At 46.5% G+C, this 21449-nt stretch overlaps 1 long non-coding RNA gene and 1 other non-coding gene across 2 annotated transcripts; one reads left to right on the top strand and one right to left on the bottom strand.

The window, feature by feature from the left end:
* Positions 1 to 7029: 7029 nt before the first annotated feature.
* trnas-gcu (transfer RNA serine (anticodon GCU)) lies at positions 7030 to 7111 on the bottom strand. The gene has a single exon. It is a non-coding gene; the product is annotated as a tRNA-Ser (tRNA).
* A 7328-nt stretch (positions 7112 to 14439) lies between these two features.
* Positions 14440 to 19239, top strand: LOC130522736 (uncharacterized). Its single transcript, XR_008949691.1, has 3 exons — positions 14440 to 14631; positions 15305 to 15528; positions 18111 to 19239. It is a non-coding gene; the product is annotated as an uncharacterized LOC130522736 (long non-coding RNA).
* Positions 19240 to 21449: the final 2210 nt, after the last annotated feature.

The following is a 21449-nucleotide window of genomic DNA, read 5'->3' as shown; positions in this document are numbered from 1 at the left end:
ACTGTCAAGTCTGTGGAAAGATGTGCAGAGGTGCTGAAGCAGCACATGCAAACCGCTGCGCTCTCTTATCAAATCGGGAGTTACTGGGGGTTTGGAGCAGGAACTTTCCAACGATCCCGTCGCCTGTAGCGGCGATAAAGGCCCCATTTCTGCTTCTCCTCCACCATCCACGTCCTTGTAAAAGTAAGAGCAGCCTTAACAGGCCCGCGAGAACCTGTGCATTAAACGGATCCGAGCGTTTCCAAGACAGCCTTCATCTGTCGACACGTGTAGCCGCAGCAGCAGCAGCAGCACGGCGGGAGGCTTCCTCAGCTCCGGACCCACCTGCTGAGCTCTTACGCTTGTTTTATGTTTTCCTGCGTGTTTTCGGGATCGATGCAAAGTCGTCATCTGTCAAACATCAGCGACTCCAGTCGTGCGTACTGGGGAGAGCCAAATAAGCTGCTTTGATATGTACGCCCTGAGAAAGGGGGTATCGCTTCTGGTGGGGCGGCACACGGAGTTCTCTGTGAATATTTGGGATTTTATACAAACAAACCAGGGAAGGCGTCACATTGGATTATCGGAGACAGCCACATGTCAGGGGAGAGGGGACGGGAATAGGCCAGAGACGTGCCCTGGGAGCATCGCCGCGTTACGCCGGACTGGGAAGAAGAAGAGGAATCTGCTCTGGCAGCTTACAGGAATAACCTCCCGTCAGTTTAAATGAGACGTTGTCGAGACTGTTTTGACACTGTTGCTTCGAAACTATTGATTCCATTGGTCAAGCTTGCACATGGAATTCCGCTTCTTCCACTCCCCCACTCACAGGGAATTTCCCAGTGCAGAAATGACTTTGAAGTCACATTGCCTCCAGCCCACAGTTGCGGAGGGCACAGCCACCGACCCTATCCATCGCGTTGTGAGCGCGATAAAACAAACAAACAAACAAAAAAAACAAAAACGCGCTAACCGCAATCATCCTCTGTCGGTGTCCCTACGGCGGGGGATGTGATCCGTAATTACCCGGCGTCGCTCTAACCCAATTCCTACTTTGAGATCCTGGTGGATGGATTCCACAGCAGATGGTGCTATCAATTATTGAGCCGTGTTGATGATGCTGCCCTCAATCAGATTAAGTAGATTATGCAAACGTCGACTCCCTTATGATCAGAGCAACATCAAGCTAGCACCTCAACGCTACCTGCAAGGTGTCTCTCCCATCCATCATCCATCCATCCATCCATCCATCCATCCATCCATCCATCCATCCATCCATCCATCCATCCATCCATCCATCCATCCATCCATCATCCTCCCATCTATCTATCTATCTATCTATCTATCTATCTATCTATCTATCTATCTATCTATCTATCTATCTATCTATCTATCTATCTATCTATCTATCTATCTATCTATCTATCTATCCATCATCCTCCCATCTATCTATCTATCTATCTATCTATCTATCTATCTATCTATCTATCTATCTATCTATCTATCTATCTATCTATCTATCTATCTATCTATCTATCTATCATCCTCCCATCTATCTATCTATCTATCTATCTATCTATCTATCTACTCCTAAGTTAGCATCTCCTTGCGTGCTAATGTATGCAGTCCTCTGACCTAAATACGCTACGTGTGGAGCTCCTCCTGTTATGTGCCTATACATGCCACGGTGGTGTCTCTGCCAGCTCCTCGCCGTTTCACCCAGCCCCATTCAAAAGTCCCTTTAATCCCATTAAACCCACTCTCGCTGCGTGGAAGGAAGAGAACCCGGGGCGAGCCTGACATTGTACACCTCCGCCCCGCTGAGATCCAATTGAAGAAACAAGCGATCGGAGCAGGCTCTGTCACATTAATACTGGTGGAAATATATATGTTATATACATATATATTGGTCGGTGACGGGCACTGCGTGAGTCTGAAAGACGTGACTGCAGATGTGTGGGCGCAGGAGAGCATGTGAATTTGTTGAGAGTCTGTTTAGGCTACAATTTGAATCATATAATTCCATTATGGGACCTTTTTTATGCTCATTTTTTATGTCACCAATTAGAGAACGCAAATTAATAACATATCAGGCACACTTTGATGGTATTAGTCAGTATTTAGCATAAAATTTGGCTGAAGGAGATAAAGGAAGACAGACAGGTGGTAACTGAAATTCCATCTCTCGTTTAGGATCAAGCTTGGTCAGATCCAGGTTTCTTCCTGTTGAATAATAATAATAAGTGGTAATACAACTCCAATGGCTCGAACTTACGTTTAGTTAATGTTCACCTTTTAGCGCCTCTCTGAAAGGTGCAACAAGTGAAAGTGGTGCAGGACAACTGTATGTTTGTTTTATAATTCGGAGGAGGGGAGCACATTTCCTCCTTCCGAATGTGTCTGTGAGCTTTCAGAAATGTAAGAATTAAACATCTCTTGACAGCAAGAACGCCCAGGTGGTGCTTTGGATTCATTTTTACATTTTTTTTGGCAAAGTAGGTTTCGAAATAGAGAAAAAGCATCTGCAGTGGTGATCATCAAACATTGTGTATGAAAGTTGAACTTCAGGAATCCTTCAGGCCTTGGTTACATCTTATTAGTGTGAAATGTTTGAGTTTTGGGAAGGACTGTTGTTGTTAACTTGCTGTTGCTGTTAGCTTGCTGTTGTTGTTACCTTGCTGTTGTTGTTAACTTGCTGTTGCTGTTAACTTGTTGTTGTTGTTAACGTCAGGATTTGTGAGGTGATTGGAGTTTTATCATGATGATAAAATCCAACCTTTGAAAGGATGAGACACGTCTGATCCAGCGCGTGACAACATGACCCCTTGTACCGCCATAAAAAGGTCCCAGCTGAAAAGAGGCAGAGCAGCACAGTGTGCAGCGCTTCTCAGTAACAATAACTTTACATTTGGGGGGGGGTGAGTGACACTGAGGTTTTCCGCGGCGCGAGATTTCACGCTTGATTTTCAGCAGCAGAAATGTGCTTGTTAGCGCAGCTCCCAGAGCACTGAGATAAACTGCTGTGGGTGTCTGATAGTGGAGAGATTTAAACCCTCCACAGCACACGGACGGCTTTATCGATGTGCTGCAAAGTGGGCCCGTGCAGATGTGGAATATTCCCGTTCCGAAGGCAGGACTTGTGTTGCTGGAAGTGTTCAAGGTCTTTCAGCGTGAAAGCATTTATTGTTTGGGGGAGAAGAAAGCTGTGGTTGTACTAGATTCAGAAACGCCGGCGGAGTCCGGAGTCCAGTATCCATCAAGATGGAGCAATTTTCTGCACAACTGTCTTTGGACATTGCACTGAAATCAGGCTTTTATGCTAAAAAAAATCTGTAGTTTAGCTATCATGCATTAGAAAATGCTAATCAAGGTTCCTTCCACAGTCCAAAAACAGGCACATCACAGCTGGAAGCTCGTGGATCCCTACTGCTGCCTCGAGGTTGGTCTCTGGCGCCGCCGAGATGTGTGATCGCCCTGATTGAATGTCAGATAAAAGCACTTTAAGCCTCGCACACTTATTTACAAGCCGCCAGAATGTGCGAAATCACACTGGAATAATTACACAGCAGCCAGCGTTGAATGCACGAGCGATCGGGAGGAAACTGAATATTTCAATCGAGCGATTCAGCAGCTGATTACACAGATTAAACTGAATCGCAGATCACTAACAAATGGATTTATCAGGCATATGTGCAGCTTCCTACAATTAGAAAATTCAGTAGCTTAACAGAATGTGCAATTTTGGACAGTTAGCAATAGCCGAGCATCCTAAAATAGCTACGGTTATTCTGTCTACGCAGATGATCCCTTCCTTTAGCAACGACGTGGCATTTTTAATGAAGAGGAAGCAATGATGGACTCCTCGTAATTAAAATTTCACGTGAAAGCAATATCCTTTATTGTGTTTGACCTCGTCAAATATCGTTTTCGCAGTCACCAAGTTCAGGCTCCCCTGAGAACGGTAAAAGGATGACTTTCATTTTCTAGTGGGGTTTCTACCCTTTCCCTTCGCCTTTGTCAGGAGGGCGACATGAAGGAGGTAAAGGGGGTTGGTGGCGTTGGTGGGGGGAAGGCGAGGAGTGGGGAGGGGATTAGCAGCAAACACACAGGCAACGGTGAAATTAGTCTTCAGCTCGATGTTACGGTCCTTGGAAAAAGGTCAGGTTTGACTGAATGATAAAACGCTATTCAGCTGAAAATAACGACGTTTTCCAGCCAAATGGGACACAATGAATTTGGATCTGGAGAATAGGAACCAGGGTTTTGAATGGAGACGGCAATGCAAGCAGACCTGTAAAAATTCCTGTATAAGATCAGAGGGAGCATTTTGAAGTTAAAGTCCCTTTTAAGAAAGCAGCCATCCGTTATGAGAGGGATTGGGACTTGATCATCTCCCCTGCTGCTGTGAATCAGAGAGAACTGGAGAAATTCTGCAGCCTCGCAACATGTCAACATGGTAGGAAAATAAAAATCCTGCTAACTCAGTCAGAATCAAGTTGATTACATGACCCAAACATGCTAGTAGTAAGGCCTCTTTGGATCTTTGAGCAAGGCATTTTACTGGTTCTTTGGGTCAAAGGAGTTCCTGTGGATCTCAAAGGTCCCTACTCTTGGGTTCTTAGTCGCTCTCTTGTGTATGATCTGAATGAAACTCTTAAAACAAAAGAGTTCCTGGTAAACCTTCCATGTTGGCTCTAGCTGAAACGTTTGAAGCACAAAAGGGTTCTTGGTGGAACTCCTTGTGTTCTAGTGAAACCCTTGAGCCTGTTGAGGGTTTGCAGTGGTTGGAGATGAAACCCTTTCAGCCCAAAAAACAGCCTGTTGTTAAAACACCGTACGGTCTTAAGAAGAAACATATGATAAGCAGCAGGACTCAGGGAGGGCCTTGTTGTCTGGGTTCTGAATGAAACCCTGAAGAGGGTTCTTGGTGGAACCTTTGTCTGCCTTTAAAGCGAAACCCTTGAAATATAATTGGGCTCTTTGAGGAACCCCTCTAGATGATGTCTCATAGGTTCTGGGTGGACTCCTTGTTTGGACTCAACCATTGGAAGGAACAAGAAGGGAGGAACCTTTATGTGTCATAAAGGAGCTTTTGATATATATTTATTTGCACAGGTAGTTTCTCAGAAATTAATCCAACCTGACAGGCGTTGGTTTGTGGCGTTGCCCCCTTTGGGTGGAAAAACGAGCGCATGCGGACAGCGACGTCGCAAACGATTACGTCAGTTCAGCTGTCATCCGTATCCCATAAATCCATTGTTGCGAACATTAAAGCAAAGCCCAGAAAACTAAGATGGCATTCAAACTTAGGCGAGCGTCTGATCAACACCCCATCGTTAGCTGCTTCCCAAGCGTGAGCTAGTGTGTGAGCCAACAACACGTGCCCTCATTGCTACACGTTTGCTAACAGGAAGCTAGCTAAAGGCAGCAAACTCCCTGTAATCCCGTATGGTATAATGTACCGTGCACACAGCCAAGCCGCACCGCTGTCCAATTAAAAGTCCCAGACCCAATCTGTAAAGCATTAATATGGATCTTTGCTCTGGTCTCTGATATTTAGGCCCCCTTTTCAGATCTCCTCTTGATACATACGCCGCCCCCTCAGGCAAGATGGAGGCAAACAACAAACAGAGAGAATTCAGGGGCCAATATTCAAGCGGTCCCTCTGTAGTGCCTCTGCACCTGCAGCGCAGATTTAATGAGCGTTTAAAGTTAAATGGGTCAAGGATAATTGTTGCACTGGTGTTTGAACGCATCAGAACTTTCGTTGGCCACGCAGGCGTCCCCCCCCCCCCCAAAAGTCCTCGTGAGGCTGATTTGCTCCTGGGCTCACTGATTCGTGTCCTCATTCCTTCCTCCCGCAAAAAACACGGAGTTCCTCACAAGCCTCTCCCCCAAGACGCGTGGATAGGGAGGCGCTTTTTTTTTTTTAGGGGGGGAGGTGAAGGATTGGGGGTGGGGGTGGGGGTGGGGGTGAGAAGAACAGCGCTGCCAGGATGTCAACACCCACACATGTGCGCATTGACAGGAACACACACACTCACACACTCTTACACAGCTCCAGGTCTATCATTTACCCATCGGCACATGCCAGCCCCCTCCCCCCGAAACTCCCCCCTCTGGAATCCCTGTTTTAATTGGGGTAATTATATTTGCATAGAGCTGTCCTGTCTCCACTAACGCACACACACACACACACACACACACACACACACACACACACACACACACACACACACACACTTTTGACGAACTCCAATCAGTGAGATAATTGAATATGGTCTCTCTCGTGCCCTGGAGCGTCTCTCCGAGCTGCACATGTTTATTTAGACAAACAGGAAGGACCAGATGAACTGTTAATCTTGTGTCACCAAAGGCTTGATGGGTTTGTTGGGACCGTTTCAGGTTATCGTTTTACATGGAGGGAGAGAAAAAATCCATTAAAAAACACAGAAGCGTGATTCCAAGTCAAATCGTACTTGACATTTCCCAAGTGCGATTTACCCCCCCGCCCCCCCTTAATTATGACTCTGCTACCGCTTAAAATATGAGCACGAACGAACGTCTCCTTGTTCAGCAGGAGCAACAAGGAGCAACATAATTAAGCGACCCGAGATGCTCGTTAAAGTAATCACAGAAGTTGTTGTCTTTGCACTTGCAGCAATTGGGGGCAAAAAAATAAAAAAAAAGGTTTCTGAGGGAAGAGTTTTGTAACGTGTCGTTTTAAGGCTGCGGGCTGAACCCGTAGCAACGGTGTGTGTGATTCAGTCCTGAGGGTGCATAAAGAATCAGACGTGTGTCACCTCAGACGCTCGCCTGTGCCGGCACGAACACCTGCGGAAGAGTTCCGACGTGTCAAAAGCTCAACCCAAACCACACGCGTCATCTGTAGCAGGGTTTTATCAACCAGCTGGAAATGATACTTCGCTATGGCGACAGGCATCACTGAGGGAGCTGAGAAGGTTCCTTTTAAACTTGCTCAAGGGCACCTCGGCAGTGTGCCTCTCATCCGTCTGACTGATCACCAAGAGCAGCCCCAAAAGGGCCAACCGACGAGGATGGGATTCGAACCCACGCGTGCAGAGCACAATGGATTAGCAGTCCATCGCCTTAACCACTCGGCCACCTCGTCTTGCTAGCCTGTTGACGGCTAACAGGCACAGGGTCGGGGTATAGGGTAAAATCATGCACTATAAATAAAAGTTTAAGCTCTTTCAGGGGGTTCACCCCTGGATGGGTTGCCAGTTCATAGCAGGGCCCTCTGTGAGCATTTGTGGGTTCGGTGCCTTGCTCAAGGGCACCGCGGCAGCGCTCCAAAGGTGTTCTGCAGCCTTTTCCTCCGTTCTGGAATGATGAAAAAAATGTAACTGGCAATAACATCTCCATCAGCACAACACGTGAACGCTGAGTCAGATAACAACAATATTGGGCCTCAAAGTGAAATGTTTCCAAAGTTGTGTAAGGAGGAGGGAAAAGAGGAACGCTGCATAGTTTATTTCTAATTATTTCTTCCTCCTCCTCCTCCTCCTCCTCCTCCTCCTCCTCCGATCACAGGTTGTTCTTAACTTTGTGTAACTCGAAAGCACGAGGCAAAAAGTTGCGCGTGTGAATCCGTGGATGGCGTGACCCTGACATGTGCCTTCGTGTTTCATCTTGAAACTCTAAATTCTAATCAAAGCAAAGAGAAGAATGTCCGAAAATAGGCAATTAAGTGAAAGATATGGAGCCTGGGAAGTACCAGAGTCCAGTGAGTGCACATCAAAACCAATACGGCAGCATAAAACTGCCGATGGTCGGCTATTTCCTCTGTCTCATCACACTGGGCCCACAAGGATCCCATCAGGCTGGTGAATTATCGCCTCCTGATACCGGAGCAGGAGAGATTCCATTACCGTAATGACCTGAAATGAGCCCACTTTAAAGAAAACTTGGAAATCACCTCCTGTTCTCTCCAAACCCGCTGTGAAAAATCCCTCAAGATGCCCTCGGATGAAAGCGAGACGACGTCCCCGCGCGTCTCTTCAAAGGTGACAGCAGCCGTTTTACATAATGATGCCTTTTTGGGGATCTCTGCTTTATTCAACGCCAACTCTCGCTGCCCCCCCCCCCCCCCACTACACCTCCCCCTTCTTCCTCTCTCCCCCTTTCATTTATGAACTCGTCTCACCTGCACCATCCATCCATCCACCCCCCCCATTCTCTCCCACCACCTCCTGATATTTATTCTTCCTCTCCGCGTACACGCCACCGCGCCACCCCCCCCCCCCCCACACCTCCCCCACCCCCGAGAGAAAAATGAAATTTGATTTTTCTCGCCGTCTCTGCCTTTCCCTCCATCCCTCTGCGGATGAGGGTCTCTGGGTCTTTTGTTCACCCACCAGCTTGTGTGGCCTCCCGCGGTTGCCGTGGCAACCGGTTGTACACATACTGTTGCTCCAGGAGAGAAATTGAAAGATGAGAGAGTGAGAGAGATGAGAGATGGAGTCAAGGGAGGGGGGGGGCAGATAGATAAATAAGATATAAAGAGGGGAGGAAAATTCACACACACACACACACACACACACGCACACACACACACACACACACACACACACACACGGGCAGAGCTAAAAATCACGTGTTTAAGACATTTACCTGCGGAAAAGTTAGAACTAATATTGATTAAGAGAGGAGCGATGAATGACATCATCCGTGTCTGGCCGGCGTTCTTCCTCCGCCCAGTTATCTGCGTTTGCTGTTCGACGCCCTGTAGGAATCCAAACCGTGCAGACGAGCATCCATCTGCCACGCTGGCTCCGGTCCAGCGCTGCTTCCCCGTGCCAAGATGGTGTCCGCTAGGATGCACTCACATATACCCCCCCCCCCCCCCCCCCCCCCCCCCCCCCCCCCCCCCACACCTCCCCCACCCCCGAGAGAAAAATGAAATTTGATTTTTCTCGCCGTCTCTGCTTTTCCCTCCATCCCTCTGCGGATGAGGGTCTCTGGGTCTTTTGTTCACCCACCAGCTTGTGTGGCCTCCCGCGGTTGCCGTGGCAACCGGTTGTACACATACTGTTGCTCCAGGAGAGAAATTGAAAGATGAGAGAGTGAGAGAGATGAGAGATGGAGTCAAGGGAGGGGGGGGGCAGATAGATAAATAAGATATAAAGAGGGGAGGAAAATTCACACACACACACACACACACACACACACACACACACACACACACACACACACGGGCAGAGCTAAAAATCACGTGTTTAAGACATTTACCTGCGGAAAAGTTAGAACTAATATTGATTAAAAGAGGAGCGATGAATGACATCATCCGTGTCTGGCCGGCGTTCTTCCTCCGCCCAGTTATCTGCGTTTGCTGTTCGACGCCCTGTAGGAATCCAAACCGTGCAGACGAGCATCCATCTGCCACGCTGGCTCCGGTCCAGCGCTGCTTCCCCGTGCCAAGATGGTGTCCGCTAGGATGCACTCACATATACCCCCCCCCCCCCCCCCAAAAAAAAGATTTGTTTTTTAAATATATCAGTGGACAAAAGCTTCATGGCATCCATCTGGCTTATGTAGCCGTAAACAATGATCGAAGGCTTGAAGATGAGCGCATGTGAAGGTTCTGGCTCCGGAGAAACAAATGAAAGGCAGCTTTATTTGCATAGAGTTCGTTATAATCTAAATTCTCTCTTTTTCTTTTTACAGAAACACTGAACCTGATGCCCAGTAAGCAGTTTTTTGCGACAGAGGCAAGGAAAAACATCCTTTTAATAGGGAGAAACCTTGAGCAGACCCAAGCTCATATGGCGGGACCCTACGGGACCTGATTTTATTCATCAAGCAGCCCATTTGTGTCATCAGACCCAGATAAATGATAGATATTATTCTTATTTCACAACGTTTCTGGAGGTGACGCAGCTTGTGGTTTTGGATGATGCATTTCCACGGTAGGATGGTAGTCAGATAAGACGAGGAGCCTGGTGGGTGTCTGCCTGTTGGTAACTGGTGACCTGTTTATGTGATGTCATGGGAGCTGGGGGGGAAAACCAGTAAAGGACGGGGGAGATGACACTGATCCAGATTTGGCTCAGTCACGCTGTTTGATGCAACGTCTGACGCGCTGCTGCAACTTTGAAGATGCGGAAAAGTCGGTAATCTTAAGTGACCCTGAGGCTTAGCTGCGTAATATGACAGGAAATATGACAGTTTATCATCGCTTACACAATAACTGCGCTATAATTACTGATTTATTTCCCCATATCGATGTTCTGTTTAAACTTGCTATTGTTCCTCTGAACTTATGTGTCTTTGTCTAATATTTTCCCCCAAAATTACCATAACCATTAGCCAAAGCTAAGAAGATATGTTCAAATCCACCATATTTGTTTACTCAGCTGATGACTTTTACATCGTAACTTTTTTTCCACCCCACTGGGAGTGTCACTGGGTTTTATTGGTATTAAATATTCTTCTGTGAATGCGTTAGTGCGTGATAAAAAAGGACTGAATCTTAAATGTTAGAGCGGATTGTTATTGCTGTGGGTATTTGCAAGGCTGTTGGCAGGTTCGTTTAATGATTAATTTATTTTTAGCAGGAATAATATTTCGATTATGTGGGCAGTGTGGACTGAAAACAAACAATCCTTCCATCAGTGAAAACCTAGTTGGTCCAAAATGATGCAAATTGTCCACTTTTAGTCCATTTTGGCCGTTTACTGCACATAAAAAGCAGTAGTTTAAAATGATTGCTCTCAGTAACACAATAATAATCCAGATTGTTTGAGGTGGGTATCACTGCTCGTGTATCTCTCTCTTCACCAGGTCAATGGGCTTATGTGTGCCCCGCGTCTAGTGTAGGAATAATTACAGATTACATGTGATTACACGCAAGTAAATGCCTCTACTCCAGCTCAGACCGACTATGGTGATATGTATGTCAGCTGTTGGAGACTTTCATCGTGCATATGCAAATGTTTATGTGCAAATATGTAGATGCTATCATGTATCGGCGAGTCAACTGTGAAATGAGGTCGGTCCTGGGTCAAATCAGCCAGGCAAGACGGCAGTTAGCATTCACATCCCGCCCGTTACGATGAGGCCTCTGTAGCGCCGCGTGGGCAAGTGCTGATGAGGGGTTATTGCTCAGAGGGGATGTGTGGTGTGATGAATAGCTGTTTGTGCATGTGTGTTTGCACAGGCGCGCGCTGTTGAGCTATGGGGTCCATAATCTGCAGGATTAGAGCCAGCAGATTGAGACCGAGATTATATTTGACACCAGGCAGCGCCCCCTTCCCTACAGATTATTTATAAATGGTATCTTTTAATCTTTTATCACCCAACCACAACGAAAATGACAAGAAAGGCATTTGACAGTTTATTTAGGTCGATTCATCTTATCCTTTCTTATCCTTTGGTGCGTCAGATCAGACAACGGCAGAATCAGCAAGAGATTACCTTTTATTCTGCATCCAACAGTTTGTCGTTACCTTGATACCTGCAGACGGAGGGAAATGCAGCATCTGACCACCTCTCAGGTGGATCAGACGCAGACTTGATGAAACACGGGTGAGGCTCATCAGTCAGTCAAATCCACTCAGGTCAGCCTCACTTTTCTTCATTTTAGCTGTAAATTCGATGTTTTGAGGTCTGCACACGCACGCACGCACGCGCACGCGCACACACACGCGCACACACGCGCACACACACGCACACACACGCGCACACACACAGCCTGAGCTTTTTCTGCAGCCGTGACCTTAAAACACACAATCAGTTTTTACATATCTTTGTTGACAGAGACAAATAAAACCTGAAATTTCCTCCAGGCTCTCATTCACAACTGCGCGATCAATGCTCTCTGACATTTACACAGGGGGTAAGTGTGCATGGAGAGCGCGCACGTGTGCAGGCTTCTACGTTGTATCGCCCATACTGCCACCACGCAGACCCAGCGCAGCTTTTACACATGTGGTTTAATAGATATCTGGTGTGAGCTGGTTTTTAAAGGAACTGCTGACCTGTTGTCACCACCAGCCTCTAGATTTAGCCATCCTGCTATCACACATCCTCAAAACACTTCACATCAGCACCAACTTATTGACATGTGTTGCAGATGCACTGACGCCTTTTTATCTACCAAAATACTTCCCTCAACACACACACATCAGAGTGATGCGTAAATATTAAGTCTGTGACACATATTGAACGTGCCTCCTGAGCAATCAATAGCAAAGTTCACACTGGCCACCCTGTCGATATTAGCCACGGAGTGCTGTGCACTCAGCTTGTCATGCTGGAGTGCACAAATTGACTCAGGCAGAGCCCCGTGGACAAACTGAACCTGAGCAAGCACATCCAGGAGGAGGCCAATTAAGAGCAAAGGGTTTCAGGCAAACAAATCAAATCTTTCCCCCATCCCCAAATTTGCGCTCGCGTTGACGACGGCCGTCTTCACTGCAGTTGGGGATCACGATGCCACGATTGTCATCCTACGCAAACAAAACAAGCCCCGAGTGTCGTTACCGGTCGGGAGTGTCAGATCAGTGATGAATGGGGTGAAGATGAGCATGCCCTCAAGGCATCACCCTTTATAGCCTCCACAGCCGCAGAGCATTTAAAAAAAAATAATGATTAACTATCAGGGCTAGTCCGAGCGCAAGCAGCCGGACAGCAAATATGCATTTACAACATAAAACCTCTCTTGCGTAATCTTCAGGTGGTCCTCAAAGACAAGTACTGGCTTCACCGTTGGTTTCATCTTGCTCTCGTTACATTGTCACTACATCACTGTATGAAAGGAAAGCCTGCTTCAAAAAGAACTGTCTTCTTCTCATAGTTGCAGGTTGTTGCGTTGGCACTGCAGCACCATTTTAAAGGAGAACGCTCCATGACTACCTTATGACACAACAGGGGAGGGCCTTTATATATCTTTATTCAAATAAACCTAAAACCGCATGAACAAACTGGTAAATTCAATATGCAATATGAGGACTGCAGTTGCTGCCACCCTGGATGTTGCTTTAAATGGGACATGGTAAATAATCCCTGCTCCTTGTAGACCTAAATATACAGCCACAGTCTGCAGCTTGCATGCATTATTCCCTCATTAATCTGTTTACAGTTCGCATCGCCACCTATCAATGTGAGGTATGCAAAAAAAATCATGTAGTGTGCCAAAGTCTGTGCAAACAAAATAACAATTGGCTGCGCAGCATTAGCGCCTCTCGCACAAACAAGCCCATCGCATCGAATATCATCTGTCTAGACAGTAACCGGACTCACCAAAACACACTGACACCCTTAAACCAGCCGGCTGAGAGACACCGATGCCTTAAAGCCACAACGTCTCACAACAATGGGATCAAAACAGCATTAATACCCGTGTTCCAAAACAACTCTCCAGCCTTTCTCAAATCCCCTTCCTCGTTTCACCCTGAAAACACTTCTCAAATAATCAGCTTAAGAGATAAGGCTTTTTATTTCACAATAAGTTTGCCACCGAAGGCTGCAGCAACGTGTGTCCCTGTCAGGGAAAAATGCCGTGTGCACGTGTACGTTGTCAAATCGTCGGTCTGAGCTCATTTAGACCCAAAGAATGGCCTTTTATTTTTGCATGAATCAGTCAGCCACACTAATTTACGTTTATAAAACAAACACTGGAATTCAGTTGAATCTCTGACCTAAAAGTGAGGAGTTTTTGCAGGAATCTGCCCGATAGTCTTGCTTGTGTCTGTTGTTACAGAGATCAATATGTGTGAATTAGTCAAGATGGTCAATACCTTGACCTAATACTAATTTAGACATGTAAAGAATAGTATCCAAGAGGAGCGTGCACAGCCAAGGTCATCTGCAGAACAGGAGGACACTCTGAGTGGGGTCTGTCCCTACAGCAGGGCCTGCAAGATCTTTATCTGTTCACCATGAATCACATAATGGAGGCCTGGCTCATGCTACATCACAAGCCCAGAACATTAGTCAGGTGAACTCACGACCTGCAGGCGCACCAGCCCTGGTTAAGGTACATTTCAGTCCTCACTAAGGTACATTTACACTGTAGTTTTGGCACTCGTTTAATTAATGTGCACACTCGAAACACCCAACAGTGCAAATTTACAAGTGAATCGACCGTCTCAAAATCTGCATACCTTTAAGGATAAATGGGTGTTGGAACAGCCCTTTTCCAGTAAAACAACATGTTTGTTATTAAGATTAATGTTTTTCCAAGCTTTTACATTGCATGTGTGTGTGTGTGTGTGTGTGTGTGTGTGTATGTGTGTGTGTGTGTAGGTGGGTTTTACTCCTTGTGGATTAAACCTGTGTTTTAAGGTCAGAGTTGCACTGTTGGTGGCATGAGGATTTGTTTTCTCTCTCTCTCTCTCTCTCGCTCACACACACACACACACTCACACACATGCGCGTCCACACACACACACACACACACACACACAGCTGGCTGGTCATAAGACCACCCCCCCACGGTGTGGGAACAAACTCTCTCGACTGGCATCACTAGCAGTGTGTGACTGTGTGCGTAGGTGCCTTTGTGTCACCTGCGGGTGTTTGATCGCATCAGTTCCGCCCGCGAGTGTTTGAGAGTGGCGGCGAGAGGACAGCCGTTATTAACAATGATATCACTTCAGTCTCCACGGATCCCTCTGCACCTCCTGCTGGGTGAGGAGTGGGGGGGAGCACGTGGAACAAAACATCGGTAATGAAAGAGCGATGAGCAAGAGGGGGGGGGGGAAGATGACAAGGAGGAAAGGAGGGGTGAGAGATGACAGAAGGAGAAAGACTTCATTAAAGGAGTGGGATCACAAGAGACCCAGTGTGATCCGTGTTCACGTCCAACGTCTATCCCACCCTCCGTTTCTCCTTCTGATCTTTGTTCCGCCACAGAGAAATGACGGCTTCCTGTTTGCTCGCACAAAAGCAGCAAGCAGTTTGTGTGATCTTTCATTGATGTGAATAAGTACATTTAATTGATTAAGCAACAGACACCTGCCAACTACAGTACTATAGATCCACATGTGGCTTCCATCCATCTTGTAATAATGTGCATGACAACCTGCAGGAGTTATTCTAATTTGACCACGAAGGCCGTTCCCTCAACAGCGCGTGTTTTTTCCTTCAGCCTCCTCTCCAAAACACAGCACATCTAAAACACTCGTCCATGAGGGATGATTCTGTGTGTGGCCAACGGCTCTTTGATATCCCCACACACAGTTTTCCAGGAGTAGCTTTGTGATTCAGTTTGTCTTTCTGTTACAGTTGGTTTTATTCTGGACACAAAGGTATTTTACTCTCTGTTGTGATCTCCACTCTCTGTCTATTGGTGTCTCTTCAGACTTCATCACAAACCCCAGCAGTCAACACTGTGAAGCTACGCGGAAGCTAGCGGTGCCATTGTCTTTCTTGGTTTTCTAGACTGTCTTTCAAAGCAGACAAGCTAAGTGCTGAGGCAACGATTTCGGAGTGCTGCTCGGACGGAGACGGAGGAAGTTTTTGGGCAAGACGGCAGATCGTGGTTACGTCATCCAGCATCACCCGAAAAGGGTAGCAAAATCCTACGTAAGTCCAGCTGTAATGTTCCCACCGCTGCCGATTAGAGCTGACCAAAAGCCGGGTCTATTGCAAGGTCACGTGACCCGGGAGGAATTTTACTGACTTGAATCCTGATAAAACCAGCCATGCAAAAATGAGATGAGCTCGATTTGCAGGTAAAGCTCGAGTTGCTGTAGACACTTTGTGGTATTGTGATGACAATACTGACAATGTAGATATGGTGTCCCACCAACTAGCGGGAGTTACTGGGATTTTTTTTGCTGGTGGGGAAGGGGCATGAGGGCGCTGTCGCACCAAGATGGTGCAGGGAATCAGTATCTATTGCTTTCTTGCTCCCATCAAAATATTATCAAGCTGTCAGGCAGGTTGCTCATTTGGGGCAGCGTTGCCTGAAACAACCGCATAAAGAAAAACCACGAGGAAGAAGGAAATTGGCCAAATTCTGAAATCTAACAACCAGTCATCCTCTGACCACATCTGCCATTTCCCCACATATTTTCCCACGTTTTCTGTCTCCGTTAGTCTGCTTCTTCCTACTTCGCTCGGTTGTTACTTACATCACTTCCTGTCTATGACTCACTTCCTGCATTTGGTTCAGTAGCTAGTCCGCAGCAGCATTCACTTGCAATCAAACCACCCACCTTTTCACGGACCAGTTAGTTTGGGTTTGGAGCCTTCAGATGGAAGCAGACCAGCAGCATGTGAAAGTGCTCACAGATGCACTCAATTACATAAAATAATGCTCACTTATAAGATTAGTTTATTAGCCTTGATGTAATAATAATTATCAATTCATCACCAGATTTTTATATTTTTGGAAGGCTGTATTCTGCTTTACACAGAGTCAAAAGGATTAATACAAGAAAAAAACAAGCTTTTTGTAGAACCCACATCACAGAGCGGCATCATGGGATTCCTCTGGGGCGGTTTCAAACCAGCTCCTGTTGTCACCATCAGCCTCGACCGTTCTGGAGGGAACAAGCAGAGCAGATGAAACGCAGGCTGTTGGTATAACCGTCCTTAAGTTGCACGGGTGCGCTTTCATTTTATTTAAAAAAAAAAAAAGAAACCTGACATTTTCAGCGTTAACAATCCACCTCCAAAGAAAACGAAATCCTGGAGGGTCTGATTAGGAGAACAGCACAAGACACTCCGCAGGAAGTGGAAAAATTAATTCCCTCCAATTCTCCTTTCCTTTCCTTTCCCCCTCGATTTTTTCCTCTCCAATCTACCTTTTCTCTTTGCTCGCGGCCTTTCATGTTCAGATCAGAGGAATCTGCCACTTATCACAGGAGTAGAGGTTTTTGCTATGAAAGCTGGCATTACATGGCTGATTTAACAGGGCACCAACACAAAGACCCCTCTGTGTGTCCCCCCTCTCCCAACGCACTCCCGTCTATAGGATATCTCGCACACTGGCCTGCCTCGGCTCTTGTTCTCCCACAATGGGATTAGTGGCGTGATTCCTCCACTCCTTTTAAGTGGGCACACAACCGATCCACTTATGGACTGGGAGAGAGCGGGATGATGAAAAAAAAAGGAGTCCGGGAAAGAAAAAAGAGGAGAGCTGATGAAAGGATGTTTGGATGGGGTGGAAATAAAATGATGAGGCAAGGAAATTGGTTTATTTTGGAGGAAAGAATCAAAGAGCACTAATAAGTTGTTGTTTTTAAAGAAAGTGGAAAAACTGGACGTGAAAGAACGCAAGGAGAGGGAATAAAAGAGCGCCTTATTGCCAGAGGTGAAACTGGCACATGAACAGGAGAGGACCTGTTGCCAGGGTGACAAGAGGCAGCAGTGGCCCCGCCCTCCCCTGCCGTGTTTCACACGGTGATGTCACCATTTACTGCCAGAGCTGGACAGGCCTTTGGCCAATAGCACAAAGGCACCAGAGGGTGCAGCCTGTCCCCGTGCGCCCCCCCTCCCCAATCTCTTTGCTCCCTCTTTCATCAGGTGCTGTCTCGCGCCCGCCTTCTCGTTTGCTGTCCCCTTTCTTTCCCTCGGCCTCCATTCAGCTCAGCCAGCGGGCGGCTGCAGGAGCCACCTCTCGCAGGTTTCCCAGCGCCAGTGAGGAATGAAGCTGATTAGAGCCTGAGGGACAACGGGTCACCACGGACATTTATTTTTCAAGGGCTGCAGTTGTAAAAGTTTTGCTGGTATCAGGGGAACACGTCCATTTTATCAGGGTTGCAGCCAGGCTGGGCTGGTTGCCAGGTCACAATAAACACTCACCTTGAAAGGGACCTGCACGCAAAATGCAATTCTGGACGTCAGTACAAATATAAGTTAGCATTAGCCACGTACTAATTACTAAAGACTACTAAAGACTTTGTCTGAAACCCAAAATGTAAATATTTTTGTGCCTCTATGCTACAACCTGCACACAAATAGCCAAGACAACCAGTTGTTGTCAGGCCTCTTCCATTAATTTGTTAATGTGTCTGTGACCTCACAAGGTCAGACAAAGCACTGCCCTCACGCACGAGAAGTTGTCTTTGAATGCTAATGTCAGAGACAGCCTACGAGGGAGGAGTCCACTTCCTTGTCACCTTGGGTGTGTAACAATTTTTCTTGTCTCCCCTTTCCAGGGACGTCCATCCTTCCCGCTGGGCTCGGGGCTTTAGAAAAGCTGCGACGGGAGTCTGAAAGGCTCTGTTGTCAGGACGCATTTCCCTTTTGCACAGTGACGCAGCACAAACCAGACAGAAAATAGTCCATCCAGAGTTCAAAAAGAAGATATGAAGCTCTAAACTGCATTCTTAGCTTTTAAATCTGCCTCATGCGTTTACTCTTTAATGGACTCAAATGAGAAGAAAAGCTGATTATAAGAGAAATAAGTATTTATGCAAACCTCATTACCTAAAATGCCTCTTCAATTTTCTGTTATCTTGAATGTTTTATTTTTTAACTGGGAGCATAGGTCTGCCTCCCTTTTATCCATTTAATTCTAATATGTTTTTTGTACAGGGCTTAACCCTGTTTTACTCTAAGTCTTATAAGACTCGTACCATGTGACTGTTAGTCTGCGTCCCCACCTAGCGCCATCTCTCCTGTGTATACTGTCACGCTTTTAAGTTTCTCTGAGAAAAAAAAAAGAAACATTGTGAAACAGCGTCGGTTCGCTTTTGTCATGAAGACACGGACCGAAGGTACACAACAGAGCAGATAAGAAGCTTCACTGTTGGCGGTGAATGGAGCAAACGGGGCGAGACTGATTGTTAATTACTGCGATGGATGTTGGCGGTAGGTGGAGGAAGGACGAGATAATGGGCCACAGACGGCCGGGAGTGCTTTTAAAGCCGGTACCTTGCGCACATTTCCAAGCCTTTTTTCAAGTCTTGCTTTATTCCTGCCACGCACGTTTGTCCATGCTAATGAATTCAGCGTGGCGCTGCTGATGGCGTGTTGCTTATTTTGTGATTGCTACAGGTTGCCGCGAACTAAATTGTTGTTTCTGCAGTGGAGTTGGACATACTGTCGCTATGTCGCTAAACCACATTTCCCGGTTCATCCTTCCGTGTCTATTTAAATCAGACACCTGTCGGCACTTTTTTAGAGCAGCCAAGGGTCACTTTCCTGATTGCTAAGCAGATACAGGACGCCGTTGCGTCTTTTGAGTGACCTTCACCCTGGTAAAAAAGTAGGAGCGAGCTTTTTCACTTGATTTCCTTAAATCAACTCAAGTTGAAGATCCCCAGAACTGACGCGAGGCCAAGCTGTAACACACTGTAATACACACACAAACCAACGAATCCCGTTGGTTTGTGTGTGTATTTTACACGCCTTGCTTTGTCGTGGTTGCTGCATGCTTAAACTTGCCTCAAAGTGTTAAAAATTAATTATTAATGAATGACATGTTGGCGCATCCTGGGCTTATTGCGCCATAGCTTCACCACGGTGTGGGCGGGTTTGTCATTTGTGAGCGTCATGGTGTTTTAGACCATTAATGTCAAGCGATGCATTCAGCCTGTTAAATGTAAACAGATTGGTAGTAACTGTTAATTCAGTGCCCCGGGGCTAAATAACATCAACAAGTACAAGTAAAAAGTGAACAATTGTATAGAGTAAATATAAAAATGAAATTAAAAAAACACAATTTTGCCTCTTTTGATGTGTCTGTTCAGTTGAAAGGCCGAAGAAGGACATTTTGTAAATACTGTTTAAAAAATGATGTTTCAATTCTAGAAATAGGAAGACCAGACCAGACAGGAAGGAAGCTAAAAAGATATTAGATGAGTGAGAAAGTAAGGTGATAATCACCATGGAAAAACCACCAACAAACAGAAGAGAACCTGGAGCCGATGTCACGAGTCAGGAGCCCCGAGAAATTGTGAACTTGTGTTCACCATCACTGCTTTATTGTAATCATGGGATGTGCATCCTGATCAAAGATCTGTTTGTTCTCCTTCCACATGATGTTGTTGTTGTCCTTTCTGTCTCCTTCTTTCCTTTGACCTGGTGAGTTGATGCACAGACGTGCAGCAAGACGCTCGGCAGGAAATGACTGTTACGCTGCAGATGGGCTGCGACCTGTAAATCAGCGAGGTGCGGCGCAGTAGGAAACTTCAGAGAACACTCATTTCTTGCCTCACGCATCTTATCCAAACATTGTATCATACGTTTCCCGGAGAGAGGACGAGCAGAGCGGATGTTTTATGTGTTCATATCGCATTACCTTAGCTTGTATTTCTTAAACAGGGAGGAGTTAAGGTGTCCTGTTCCATTTTATTGGTGTTGATGGTTCTTGCTGCTCGCTGCCTGTGACTATGTGTAACTGGAGGTCGGTGACATCCACATGGAATCTATTTGAGAGGTTTATGTCGAAGCAGCTTCTCAATTTGATTAGATAAAATGCACAAATCAAGCAGAAAATCCCCGACTTAAACAGTTCTGAGAGGTCTTGTAACGGTGATCAAGTGCCGCATTCGGCCTCCATTAAGGACCGCACGCCCCAATCAGCTGATGTGGTCTGGCGTTCGATGGGGTTGCCATGGTAACAATCCCACTGAACCTCTCCACACTTGATTAAGGGTGCGCGTGCAATATTGTAGCGCAGCAATCAAAAGAAGCAGCTCAACTCGGGTATTATGAAAGACAGAGATCCTCGTTTCAGTTGGGAAAGCAAGTTTTCCCTTTATTTGACTACGTGCTTGCGAAACGATATCAGCCACGATGCAACGTTGAAGTCCGCGGCCTTCCCAGAAACTCATCCAGAAGATGAAATGAATGCACATTATTTTTCAAAATGCAGGGAACGTTCCACCCATCCTTGGGTTAAGCGACGACGGGCACGATGTTTGGGCGGCTCCTGATGAGATAACGAAGGATACAACGCACAAAATCTGCTAAATTTGGATTTTCTGCTAAAATTTCCGCTGCCTTGACGCTCAATGCTCTCTGTCTTTCAGGATTATTAAAACCAGCCTGTTCACATCAGAACCAAAGAGGCATTCATCTCCATCTATTTCTGGGATGGCTCTCTGCCGAGCCTGCTTGTTCTTTGTGGACTGAGACGATTTTTAGCCCGGAGCAATTAAGCACCTGCAAATGGACCAAGAGAGCTCCCTCATGCAGATTTCCAAACTTTGCCTCTCTCCTTTCTACTTCCCTTGTTTCTTATCATTTTCTGCCCTCACACACACAAACACACGCATGCAGCGCAAACTCAAATTCATCATTAACGAAGGGCGATAAATGGCGCCGCTTGAATAGCCCAATTTCCATGACAACAGGGGTGTAGATTAGGGTGAAAAAAACCTGTCATTCCGGAGCGATTGCCAGAGCACCTTGATTCAGAGGAGCGACAGGAAAGAGAAGAGCACGGGGGCGCTGGGGGTGGAGGAATTTGGGTCGGTTGGAAGGATCAAGGGGAGAAGGAAGGGAATGGGTAATGATCCCGGCGAGGATAACGCCATCGCACGACTTAT

The sequence above is a fragment of the Takifugu flavidus genome, chromosome 3 (genome assembly GCF_003711565.1).
Source record: "Takifugu flavidus isolate HTHZ2018 chromosome 3, ASM371156v2, whole genome shotgun sequence".
Taxonomy (NCBI): Eukaryota; Metazoa; Chordata; class Actinopteri; order Tetraodontiformes; family Tetraodontidae; genus Takifugu; species Takifugu flavidus.
This window is presented reverse-complemented; position numbering and strand designations above follow the sequence as displayed.